The following is a 13,489-nucleotide window of genomic DNA, read 5'->3' on the forward strand; positions in this document are numbered from 1 at the left end:
GTTTTTGGGGGGTCGAGGTGGGAGAAGCAAGCCTTGTGGGCCTTGAAATTCAGTACAAGGTTAAACCTATTTAAACAGTCTGAATTCCCTGTGAAAGCCCAGCTAAAGCTCAGCATCTGCAGTGTATCAGGAAATGCATATCCCCAGCTTTAACGGGGTAAATTTAAAAAAATAAAATAAAATCAAGCGTTGTTGTCAACAGGTCAGGGCAAGCAAGAGACAGTGATTGGGAGCAGAAACTGGTCCCCAAAGGGGGCCTTAGGGAGCAAGGGAAACCTTCAGGGACCAGCAGAATAACAAGGCCTTCCCCTCCAACAGCCAAGTTTACAAGCCACGTCAAAAATAATTGTACATCAGGAAAGTTTGTGTGTCTTTGTGTGTGATTCTCCCCCCACCCCGACTTCCTCGGTGTTCCAGGAAATGCAGAGGATTTGAAAATAATAAGGCAGAAATCCCCCTCCCCCAAAGGAAAAAAAAAACACATTTAGAAATGAATTGGTTCAATTAAATTCATGCATTAATCGCAGATGTTGAGCGTAAAATGGTAACTGGATTTTAATTGGTGTTGCTCCTGCCTTGGGAAGTGCTAAGTGCCCTGTAATTCAAGCAATGGACTTAAAATGTATTTCCAGACAAGGAAGAAGGCACTTTTTGGGTTTTGAGTTGTGGTGAAACATAAACACCTTCAAAATAACGTCTCTAGAAGGGAACAAAGATATATTAAATTGATATTTTATTAGCTTTCATGATCTCCCTCTTTCTCCCAAACAGAAGAAACCCAGAGCTGCACCCTTCTCCGTCACTAGTGAAGCCAAAACATAATGATCAGGGGACCATGGTAGGCCTTCTCATCAATGAATTAAACTGCAAAAAGCAAAAGAAGCCTATCAAAATTGTTGTGCTTGTTAAATGGAGAGCAAAAGTGTCCTTCAAAAAGAAACCATTTGCATGTTCCCTTGGGATATGCCTTCAGCAAAGTTGGTGCAAAGCCTGTAGCTACTGTAGGCACAGCCCTGCTCCTTAGCTCATCTCTCAGCAACAATTGTGAAGCGGAGAAAGCCATCTCTCTTACAGCCCTACAAAGGAAGCTGCATCACGCTGAATCAGACCATTGGTTCATCCAGCTCAGCATCACCTACAGCGATTGACAGTGCATTTCTGAAATTTCAGAGAGGCCGTCTTTCCCAGTCCTACCTGAAGATGACAGGGATTCAACTAGGGGCCTACTACTGAGCCACAGCCCTTTCACATTGTAGCTTTGTAATTATAGCATACTATGTACTATGCACAATATGGACACGGGTGGCGCTGTGGGTTAAACCGCAGAGCCTAGGACTTGCTGATCAGAAGGTTGGCGGTTCGAATCCCTGCGACGGGGTGAGCTCCCGTTGCTCGGTTCCTGCTCCTGCCAACTAAGCAGTTCGAAAGCACGTCAAAGTGGGAAGGTAAATGGTGTTTCCATGTGCTGCTCTGGTTCGCCAGAAGCGGCTTAGTCATGCTGGCCACATGACCCAGAAGCTCTAAGCTGGCTCCCTTGGCCAATAAAGCGAGATGAGTGCCGCAACCCCAGAGTCGGCCACGACTGGACCTAATGGTCAGCGGTCCCTTTACCTTTACCTTTTTATGCACAATATACAGCAGCTTTCCCCAACATGGTGCCTTCCAAACATTTTAGAGTCTAAACCTCATGAGTCCCAGGCAGCATGGCCAGTGATGACTAATGATGGGAGTTTTAATCCAAAACATCTGCAGCACGCCATTTTTGGGGTAGCGTGTATGCAGCATCTACAGAATCCGACTACGGAATATATTATGCATGTTGTTGTTTAGTCGTTTAGTCGTGTCCGACTCTTCGTGACCCCATGGACCAGAGCACGCCAGGCACTCCTGTCTTCCACTGCCTCCCACAGTTTGGTCAAACTCATGCTGGTAGCTTTGAGAACACTGTACAACCATCTCATCCTCTGTTGTCCCCTTCTCCTTGTGCCCTCCATCTTTCCCAACATCAGGGTCTTTTCCAGGGAGTCTTCTCTTCTCATGAGGTGGCCAAAGTATTGGAGCCTCAGCTTCACGATCTGTCCTTCCAGTGAGCACTCAGGGCTGATTTCCTTAAGAATGGATAGGTTTGATCTTCTTGCAGTCCATGGGACTCTCAAGAGTCTCCTCCAGCACCATAATTTAAAAGCATCAATTCTTCGGCGGTCAGCCTTCTTTATGGTCCAGCTCTCACTTCCATACATCACTACTGGGAAAACCATAGCTTTAACTATATGGACCTTTGTTGGCAAGGTGATCCCCTCCATGGATCACTGCCTTGCCATGGCAAAGGGGCTTGAATAACTCAGAGAAGCTATGAGCTATGCCGTGCAGGGCCACCCAAGATGGACAGGTCATAGTGGAGAGTTTTGACCAAACGTGATCCACCTGGAGCAGGAACCGGCAAGCCACTCCATTATCCCTGCCAAGAAAACTCCATGGACAAAGACAACAGGCATATTATGCATAGAAAACAGAATATATTATACCTAGAGAACAGATATAAGTCAATGCCTTTGATCTGCGTAACTGACAGAGGCCACCATGTGCAGCTTTTATTGGCATGGAATTTAAATTTCTTTGATGCAAACATTTGTGGTATGCAGTGTGCACATGTGTAGGTATTATTGACTTCTTCTTTCCCACTACTCACTGTCATCTGACCTTTCTGTCCTACATTCTTCTTCTTAGGACAAAAAGGAGCTATGTGCCGAATCAGACTTGCCACCAAATCCCTACAAAGAAGCAAAGTGAGAAAATTTGGAGCAAAGTGTGTGACTTGCATTCCTCCCAAAGATTCCTTCTTAAAATCACTTCTATCCCATTCTCTAAATCTGGCAACAATAACAAAACCCTTCCCCCAAAAAGAACAACCACAGTTAAAAAATGGCTACAAGATTTTTGGGGGGGGGGGAGTGTGAGTGAGTTATGAGCAATTGAGCTCCCCTATGATGTACTTTACAATGCACTGCTACTTTATAGAGAACTGCTGACATTACTACTCAGTTCCAAATATGTTCTCTAACTAAGAAGGGACAGGGAGTGAAGGACTAAGTGAGTGGCTTAAGGTAGTGATTGTGTTGTCCGAGAGGGAAGACTTCCAGATCTACTTTGGTTTTTGTTAGAACTCCAAGAACCATGAACTGGAGCGAGATGCAGAAGAAATACACAAAAGAATTAAGAATTCTGACACCGGAAATCTTTATTTTATGTGTACACCAGAACTGAATGGAACTCGCAATCTTTCAACTCAGCAATCTGCTCCTGGTAACCCACACAACTTTCTTCATTTCTGCTATTGGCAAAGGGAGTTATTTTGTTGTTGAGAGCCAGTAGATCCCAATCTGTTCCTGTGGACCTGTAGCTCAGTGGTACAACACTGCTTCACAACCATATGCTGACATCTCCGTCACTGAAGTATTGGAGAGCTACTTCCTCCTTGAGAAAATGATGCTCAAGCTGATGGAGCAATCAGAATGGAGGAGAAATTTGAATTGATTTGCATTTAAAGGCAAACTTATCTAACTTATACTTTCCAAAAGAAGACGAAAACAGATGCTGGTCTATGATCGTAAGAAACGGATTGATTGAACAGATGCACAGCTAACCTTTAAAAAATTGTATTTCTCTGAATTTTGCAATGAAGTTTTCCAGCCAAATAATGTGTAGCAGATTACATATAGTAGGATAAAATCAATAAAGAAAAGCTTATATTAGAAAAGCATGCATTTGTGTTAAGGGAAATGGCTTTGCAATTGCTTTTGCAAAAATGTGAATGTTAGGCATACAAAAAATTAGGAGAAATTTGCAGTAAAATGAATTTTCATGAGGATAGATATAGCTGTATAGATATATCACAAACTTATATGGAAATTTGAAGAACTGAACTTAAGAGTGGAGAAATGAGAAACAGAGATAAACAAAAATTGACATATTCACCCATCCCTATGGGCCAAAGTTCTTACTTGGTGTTAGGCAGCTCAACATGTTGTAACTAGCAAAAGATGTTAGTGGCTGCAGGAGTATTTAATATCAATGTTAAGTAACAGAAATAGCAGAAGCAGTAGGAACTTGAAAGCTAAATGCCCCAGAGAGATCAATAAGAGCCCAAGTGTCACAATCAGAATTGTGTTCTGCATTTCTTAACTTCTTGAAAACTTACTGCAGATGTTGCTTGGAAAAGCTTTTGTTTTGTTTTGTTTTGAAGCTGGGGGTAGGAGCTCTGTCTCATGGCTGCTGCAGTTTTAAAGTCAACATAAACTCTGGCCCAAATAGCCTAACCATCATTTCCTCAAAGCTAGCTGCACTTAAACCAAAATATAGTTTTATTTGGCTAACCCCAATATAGGATGTGGCTGCCAGCCTTTGGAACCACACAATCAGGTTTCAAGCAGACGCCATCAGAGCTGTACTGTTGTTTTGAATGGGAAAGTCATAAATATATTATTATCTATACCATCAGTATGTTCAACAAACAATTTTCACCATAACAACAGGTATGGTTTGGCTTTCAGCCAGCCTTCATTGCAAGAGTGGTCAGCAAATTTCCAGGTGGAGTTTCAAAGAAATGAATGAACCATCAGTGATTTCTTGGTAGCCAGCAGAAATTTAGTGCCTGAATTTTAGTGCATATGAGCTCGTGTTCTGGGATAGCTCAGCCGGTACAGTATGAGGCTCTTAATGTCAGGGTCATGGGTTTGAACCCCACGTTGGGCAAAGATTTCTTTGTTGCAGGGGTTTGGACTACATGACTCTACAATTCTATTATTCCATTGTTTTTTGTTCTAGTCAACATCAAACATAAAAGCTGACAGAGATCAGGGTTCCTTTTCCTTCACTTTATCGTATTTGCTTCTTTTTAAGTTCAAAGCCTCATCTACTTTTAATGAATAGCTTTTTAAAATGAAATAAGAATTACTTCTCCTTACCTCTGTAAGCACCATGCCTTGCTCATGGTTATAGTAGTCAAAGGGAGAAGCCCCCATCTGCCCAATGACTTGAGAATCGTAATGATATTTTAAAAACACTCTGAATCAGGGGAAATCCAAGATAGGCAGAACTGGGTATGTCAGATGAGTATAATCTATAACTCAACTATTGCTTTGGTCGGTGGTAGCCATCATTCTTTCAATCATATTTTTTCCTATTCTAAAAATCCCATTCTCTTAAAGGAAGGCTTTGTGAAACAAGTTAAAAGGACTGTTTTCAAAAGCTGCAGAGAATCTATGCTCCAGGTGGGGCGGTTCCCCATACAGTGGTACCTCAGGTTAAGTACTTAATTCGTTCCGGAGGTCCATTCTTAACCTGAAACTGTTCTTAACCTGAAGCACCACTTTAGCTAATGGGGCCTCCTGCTGCCACCGCGCCGCCAGAGCATAATTTCTGTTCTCATCCTGAAGCAAAGTTCTTAACCTGAGGTACTATTTCTGGGTTAGCGGAGTCTGTAACCTGAAACATATGTAACCTGAAATGTATGTAACCCGAGGTACCACTGTATTTCCATTCTGGCTTTGGTTTTGGACCCAGTGAAACTAGAATTAGAAATGCTTCCATTTCTAACTTTAGGACTATTAATATAGCTGGCCATTGCATCGTAGGAGTCACAAGATGAATTGATCAGTTATAAAGTGATAGCATATAACTTTACCTTTGGCTGTGAGAGGACAGCACAACACAGGACAGAATTGATAAAGTAGTTGTCCTGAGTCTCATATCATGGGCATTTCTCATCAGTTCAGCTGAATATGGTATAAAAAGAAGAGAAGAGAAGAGAAGAGAAGAGAAGAGAAGAGAAGAGAAGAGAAGAGAAAAGAAAAGAGGTGAGGGAAGGATGATACAAATATGAAAATGGGGTGCCATATGGGCACAATGTGGGAATCTTAAAGCAAACAGATTGTTTCTGGCTTCCAAAAGAAATGCATAAGTGCAAACACCAATTGGGAATACACCAGAGGCTGAAGTAACAAAATGTTTAGAATATACTCCAAATGGGGATAACTTTGGCGGATGAGCGCAAACTAGTCTTAAGCTTCACAGAACGCTTCGGACAGGATGGGATAAGCCGGAGGCCCCAGGTCACAAGCATGGCAGGAGTTCACAGCTTGTACTTTGTGGACAGGATCTGTATAGAAGGATTTACTCCCATTCATATTTTTTTTATTTAAAAAAACCTGCTGCTCATTTTTCCCCGTTGAAACTCTGCCCTTCTTGTGGATATCAATGAGCATTTTCCCTTTTCGTTGGATGGTGAGGTCTTCGCAAGTCCCAAGGGGGACAAGAAGAACAAAAAAACATGATGGAGTTGGGTGCCTCCGCTTAATGACCAGCACTATATTCACGAGCTCATTTGGTTTTGTTCCCACTGTGTGCTTGAATGCTGCTGATGAGAAGGAATTAATTTTTATTGAGGACAACTCAATGAATTAAATAGGGGGAAGGAACCTTGCTCAGCTGGGTGGAAACGTCTTGGCAGACGGCACAGCAGCCGGTCAGATTAGAAACACTTTGCATCTCCCACATTGTGGAGGGGGTCTGATTCCAGATAAGCTGTGAGGCCACTTACTCCAAGGCCCCTTCGAAACAACAGAGGCATGCTGCAATCTCTTCTTTTGATTCGTCGCCCTGCCTTCCTTTTTTTTGTCCCTAGATGCACTAAATCTGTTCATGAAGCCCAAACCTACCCCTCCCTTGCCCCCGCTTCTTCATTTCAACAAAACACCCAATAAGGAACTAATTGTTGTATGGTGAACTGGAGAAGAAGAAAAAGTGTTCGGAGTAATGTTATGGTCATGGAAAGCTCTTTTGCATTGTAACCATCTGGTGCTCCACAGTCACAATGAATGGGATAATTGAGTCCCAAATAACTCCTTTTGGGTGACGCAGAATAGTTTTCTCACCCGGGTTTGTCTCCCTCACAGCAGCGATGCCCCATCATTTGACACCCGCATCTGCACCTCTCTTTGATCGGGTGCTGTGCTACCAATAAGCTACTACACTTAATTAAGCCCACATAATTCTCCTCAAATGAGCAGAAAAGACTGCACGCTGGCCAAGAAACAGAAAGGGCTTGCAAATGAGACTTTAGTGACTCTGCTTTGTACAAAATGATTGAGATGGATGGCCATCCCATGCCGCCATAGTTTCCAGCTACGCGGGGGGGAGCTGTGAAAGAATTAGGTAGCTCAACAGCTGTTTATAATCCTAGGAAGGCCTGCTTTCAGGCAGGCCTGCTTCTAGAGTTGACTGAGACCCTATTGTAGCCTAATCTTGCTTTTCAGAGAGTGTTACAATTCATTCAGTTAGATTTCTAAGGTGTTCGGGTTTTCAAGGCATCATTAAAAGCCCTTTAAGAAACTAGAGAATTGACTCAATGGTCTTTGTTCATGTCTTTAAGCATGTTCAAGTCACTTCAGCTGTGCGTGAGGCAAAGGAGCTGGAGACGTTAATAGCAGACCTTCCAAAATTTGCCAGATAAAGATAGGTACATTTATTTTTCCTTGTAACAAAACAATAGATCCTTATGGAAAGATAGACAGACATCGTGAGCTTGTCACTTCTGGGGGGTCCGGTGGCCTGGGGCAGTTCCCAAGACAAGTTTAGGAATCTATAACTTCAAAATCCATTTTTCTCTAACACCCAAAGGGCAATTTGCTCTGCCCCCCTCCTCTTTTTTACATTTTCCAAATCTAGCTCCCCAGTGCTACCGTTGTCTGAATTTCAGATTAGCACATGTTTAGATCTAATATCAAAATAGTACCAGTCAAATCCATACATATAAAACATATTATTGTTGTTATTGGTAATATTATTTAAAAGTATTTTTTGCACAATTGAGGAAACCTTGCTTACAAGTAGGATACAGTCAGTGGCCTGACACACCAAACATTGCAGAATTACTGGTGCTTGAGTCAGTATAGAACTGTTTGGAAATCTGGATGGAAGATCACTGAGATGCTAAGCCATAGCCCATTAATTTCAGTAGGACTTAGCTAAGACGTTTTTCTACTGGTGAATGCAGAAGATATATACCAATTCATACAAATAGCACAAGTAATGGAATAAATACATAATGTGTCAGTTAGACAATACAGTTGGAGGGTATGTTAAAGAGATCAGGTGAATGTAAGCCATAAAACAAAAATTACTGGAAAAATAGCTTTGAGAAGGAGATGACAACCAGCACCACCACAACAACATGGAGGTATTGGGAGGCAGAAAAAGGAATACAGTCCTTATGGTGCAATGAAATTTGCTCAACCGAGAATCAGGATTCTGAAATCAGACTTCTTCTTAGAACCTAAAAAGGTCTTCTCAGAACCTACAAAGGTCTGGAATATGGGATAAGTATTGGAGGGAGGAACCCCATAAGAACCTGGAGAGAAGAACTTCTCATATGAAGCTCAATTACAACAAAATAATGGAGAGAGAAAGTGAGAGCTGCCGCCATCTTGTTTGAGGGAGGTGGCACCCAGATTCTCCCACACACAAGTAGAAAGCAGGAGGGGCAATATTCATTTCCCGTGATAGACCCTCACATCTTGTGGGATGAAGTTCTAAATGGCTCCAACTATGTATAGGATCTGGGAAGCTTTAGGGGGCTGCCCCCGGAAGGGATAATTGAAAAATTCAAATGCACAGGCAATACACCACCAGTGGTGCTCTGGATCCCACCCACGAACATAATTTAAAATGCTAGTTTTGGAGTTTGGTGTTTTTCTTTTAAGGAGAAAGGTGTTCCTGTTGTTGTTTTACTTGCCCAAACAAAAACATCCCTAAGAAGCCAGAAGCCCTGAAGATATTTTGGTGAACAAGTGGAAAGAAAATATTCCACGAGTGCTCCATGGGTCATTTCACAGACACAGCTTGCCCCTCATTTGTTTATCTAAATGCTGACAAATTGCATCATTTTAACAACATATCTATGGTCCTGAACTTCATTTGCATGGTCTGCCCTCTATCATTGAGCTGATAATGAGGCTAAATATAAAGCCCTCATTCAGGTCCCACAATGGCTCCTGACAGTGATGAATACCAAATAGGAGAATTAGGTGGTTTTATAGGAGAATATGTCATTGTGCAATCTCATTCTCTCGCCGTCCCTTTTATCTCCCCTTCTGCTCATTTTCAGTTCTTTTGCGTAAGCTGTCACTTGCCGCTTTCTCTTGTGAATTTCCCTTCTCTCGCTTCTGCTTACGTGGGGGGCAACTTCTTCCAAAAGAAAGGGTTGAATGAGCGAGCGAGCGAGGGGAAGTCACCGAAGATTTTTATGGCCGCTATTGTTTCCACTGGCCCCTGAAATGCTGGGGATATATCTTTTAGTTTTGTGGACTGATGGAAATCCACTGCACAAATAAGTAAATAAATCACTGTGCGCAAGAAGTTGCCCTCCTGGATTCCTGGTAATTCATATCTATTCTCCTGTGCATTGCAGGACACAACAAACCTACTGTCGCTCTGAGTCCTTTGAAAGGAGAAAAACAGGCCCTTTTCAGTGTCGGACTGTAACAGAAACATCTAATGTTCCTCTGAGATTAGCATGGCTTTCAGGAGAGGTGCATTTTTAGGGCTGCTAACTGTGATGGATCAGATTAACACTTCCTTTCTGCATCTGTAGCATGAAGCAATAGCTGGAGGCAGGCTGGGGATCGGGGATACCGACATGTTATATACGTTTCCAAGCACAATTCAAAGTGTTGGTGCTGACCTTTAGAGCCCTAAACAGCCTCGGCCTTGCATACCTGAAGGAGTGTCTCCACCCCTGCTGTTCAGCCTGGACACTGAGATCCAGCTCTGAGGGCCTCAGGCAGTTTCCACATCGCAAGTAGTGAGGTTACAGGGAACCAGGCAGAGGGCTTTCTTGGTAGTGGTGCCCACCCTGTGGAATACCTTCCCATCAGATGTCATAGAGATAAGCAACTAGACAACAACTATACAAGACATCTGAAGGCAGCCCTGTATAGGGAAAGTTTTAATGTGTGACATTTTATTATGTTTTTATATCTGTTGGAATCCACCCAGAGTAGCTGGGGCAACCCAGTCAGATAGGCAGGGTACAAATACAACAACAACAACAACAACAACAACAACAACAAACCCTCCAAGTGTCCCTACTTTCCAGGGACAGTCCAAGATTTACAGAAGCCGTCCCAGTTTCTGATTTTATCCCAGAATGCCCCACTTTTCTTTAGGACATCCCTATTTTCATCAGAGAGGGTATGGAGTTATGCAACTCCCAAGCCAAGGAGATTTGTAACTATACAACCTTTAGAAGACATCTGAAGGCAACCTTTTTTAGGGAAGTTTTTTTAAAAAATTTAATGTTTTATTATGTTTTTATATATGTTGTAAGCCACCCAGAGTGCCTGGAGCAACCCAGTCAGATGGGCAGAGTATAAATAAAATTGTTGTTGTTGTTGTTGTGGAATAGGATGTCCCTATTTTCATCAGGGAAATGTTGGAGGATATGTTGTTGTTATTTAGCATGAAACAATGACTGGAGTAAGATGGGGGAGTAGGAATGCCAATATAGGAGTGCAGGGGTTTTCTTCATTCCATTCCCATTACTCTGTGGGCTTGGACTTCCAGATGTCCCTGCCTTGAATTTTGGAATTGGCACATGTGAGTGTGCCACAGTTTTCAGCAGGTCTGGCCTGCCCATGAGGCTAGGTAAGGCGACCACCTCAAGCATCTCGCCCACCCTGCTGCATCTGGAGAAGCCGTGGTGGCAACAGCACCAGTTTTCATCAAAATTTTGCAGGCTCTCACTGGAAGATGGCACCACTGCCCATGTTTCATGGGCACTGCCATGCAATGCAAGGGGACTGGGGTGTTGCCAGTAGCAGGGTGGCACATTCCCATTTTGCTCAAGCAACAAAACGGATGCTCCATCCCTGGTTTTCAGTTTGCTTCTTGATCTTTGAATGGGCTGCCAGTGCATGTCCAGCACATGTGCATTTTGATTAAGGCTGTAGTCCTCTAGCCACTTATCTGGGAGTAAGGTCTGAGGCCTTAAGTCTGGAGTAGTTCTATGTAGAGTGGCTGGGGAGACCCAGCCAGATGGGCAGGGTATAAAAAATAAAATTATTTTATTATTAGTTCTGCACCAAAGGAATATTTGTGCCATCATGCAACCACATTAAGATTCCTTTCCTTTGGGCCAAAGTTGTTAAGCTTTTTTCAACAAACGAATCCTGGCTATGTCTAGACAAATGGCAACCCTACTTTATAACAACAACAACAACAACAACAACAACAACAACAACAACAACAATTTATTATACCCCACCCATCTGACAGAGTTTCCTCAGCTACTCTGGGTGGCTTCCAACAGGAGATTAAAAATACATTAAAACATCAGTCATTAAAAACTTCCCTAAACAGGGCTGCCTTCAGATGTCTTCTAAAAGACAGATTGTTGTTTATTTCCTTGACATCTGATTGGAGGGGGTTCCACAGGGTGGGCGCCACTACCCAGAAGGCCCTCTGCCTGGTTCCCTGCAACCTCACTTCTTGCAGTGAGAGAACCACCAGAAGGCCCTTGAAGTGTCCGGGCTGAATGATGGGGGTGGAGATGCTCCTTCAGGTATACTGGACCGAGGCCGTTTAGGGCTTTAAGATCAGCACAAATACTTGGAATTGTGCTTGGAAACATACTTTATTGTCAAAAGTAGTACATTTACAAGTTAGGAAGAGGCATGCATTTCAGTCTCCAACCTGCCTTCTCTTCAGTGTCCAGCCAGTCCCTGATATCCTGTGCTGGCATACATTTGGCCTCCTATAAGAAACAAAAAGGTGCAAAGTGATCTTTTTCATGCTGAATGAGCATGGTAGTTTGAATGAAGTCTAGGAAATTAAACTGAGCGCCTAATGACTCAGTATTGCAGCACTGTGGTTCTGGAAACAAGGCTTCCATACTTCAAAATCCTGGAAGGAATTAGGGTGGGAAGAATTCAATAGGCATTCCTAATTTATGTATTTATGTATTTATGTATTTATTTATTATGTATTTATTAGATTTGTATTATCTGTAGTTGGCAGATGGTTCTTTCTGAAGTTTGGAATTTTAGGGTAAATCTGGAGTGCCACTTCCGCAGGCTTCTGCTATTCTGATTACTCAGTTTCCTCCAACTGGGTACACTCTGGGTCCTGTTAGAGGTTCCCATCAGCCCCAGCCAGTATGGTCAATGGTCAGGAATAAAGGGAATTGTTATCCAACATCGTCTGTAGGGCACCAGGTTGGGGAAGGGTTAGTGAATTGGATCAGGAAATTGGATTAACTGTAAAGTACAATAAAAGCTATTATCATAAGCCTAGTTATCAACATGAATCAGTGGGATGCATCACATAAGAGAGAAGGTGGTAAAGTGGTAAGTGTGTTTAAAAAACACCCACACATAACTTGGGTAAGACTGAAGTAAGTGTGTTTAGAAAACACCCACACACAACTTGGGTGATGAGTATCATTGTCAAAAGAAATTAGTCTGGTTTAACAAATACAAATCCATCAATCCAAGATACTGAAACTCCTGCTCTCAATATGAAGAAAAGAGGGTTGTTTCAAGATCAGGATGAAACTTGAAACCAGCTGTTTCACTGCAAACAGTCTTCACAGCTGTGTTAACATGTGAAAATACTTTTGATTCTCAATTCAAGCCTAATTGCATTTTCGACAGGCCTCCATGTGAAGTGCCAGGACTCATAATTTATAAATCTTTCTGCATTTTGTTATTGTGGGTCTTCTTGGATCATCTCCTTACTGCAATTTGATCGCAAAAGAATTAATAAGACAGTATCAAAATGTTCATTAGAATCAGGACATAGGAGAAGAGGCAATTTAGTAACACTGCTCGTATCTCTTCCATTCTCTCTCTCACACACACATTTATATACAATTTCTCACTCACACACCCCTGGCATAATAAAAATTAAAAAAAATAACTTCCTTTTAATTGAATCTTTCAATTACATTTCACTTTTCAAATAAGGGGAAAGAGTATTGTGCTCACTTTGAAATATTCATTTGAAATATTCATTTCAAAGTCTTCGTTAATCTACCAATGTTCCGAAAGATTGACTGATACTTTCCTAGAATGTAAGATTTGCAGCACATGCATTATTCAACCTGGGAATCCCTTAAAAGTGTATCCTTGAGTGAGCTGGTTTTGCTGTCCCTGAAGAATAGTGAGAGGATGTGTAGATGCGAGTGAGCAAAAATAAGACAGACAGAACAATCCTGTTTAGGTCTACACAGAAACATGTCCCACTAACTTCAGTGGGAGGGCTCATTTTTTGCCTACCTGGAAATGCAGAGTTTCCACCACCAAACATTGCAGGGGGCAATTTGCAGGTCTTTGGCGCTGTTTTTGAGAGACTCGGCCATCTTGGATGTGCACTCAGGTTCTTAGGAAATATTATTTAACCCTCATCCTTCTGTGAAAAGGGTGTTTCATGCTTG

Source organism: Podarcis pityusensis, assembly GCF_964106645.2.
Source record: "Podarcis pityusensis genome assembly, chromosome: 3".
In the NCBI taxonomy this organism is placed as follows: Eukaryota; Metazoa; Chordata; class Lepidosauria; order Squamata; family Lacertidae; genus Podarcis; species Podarcis pityusensis.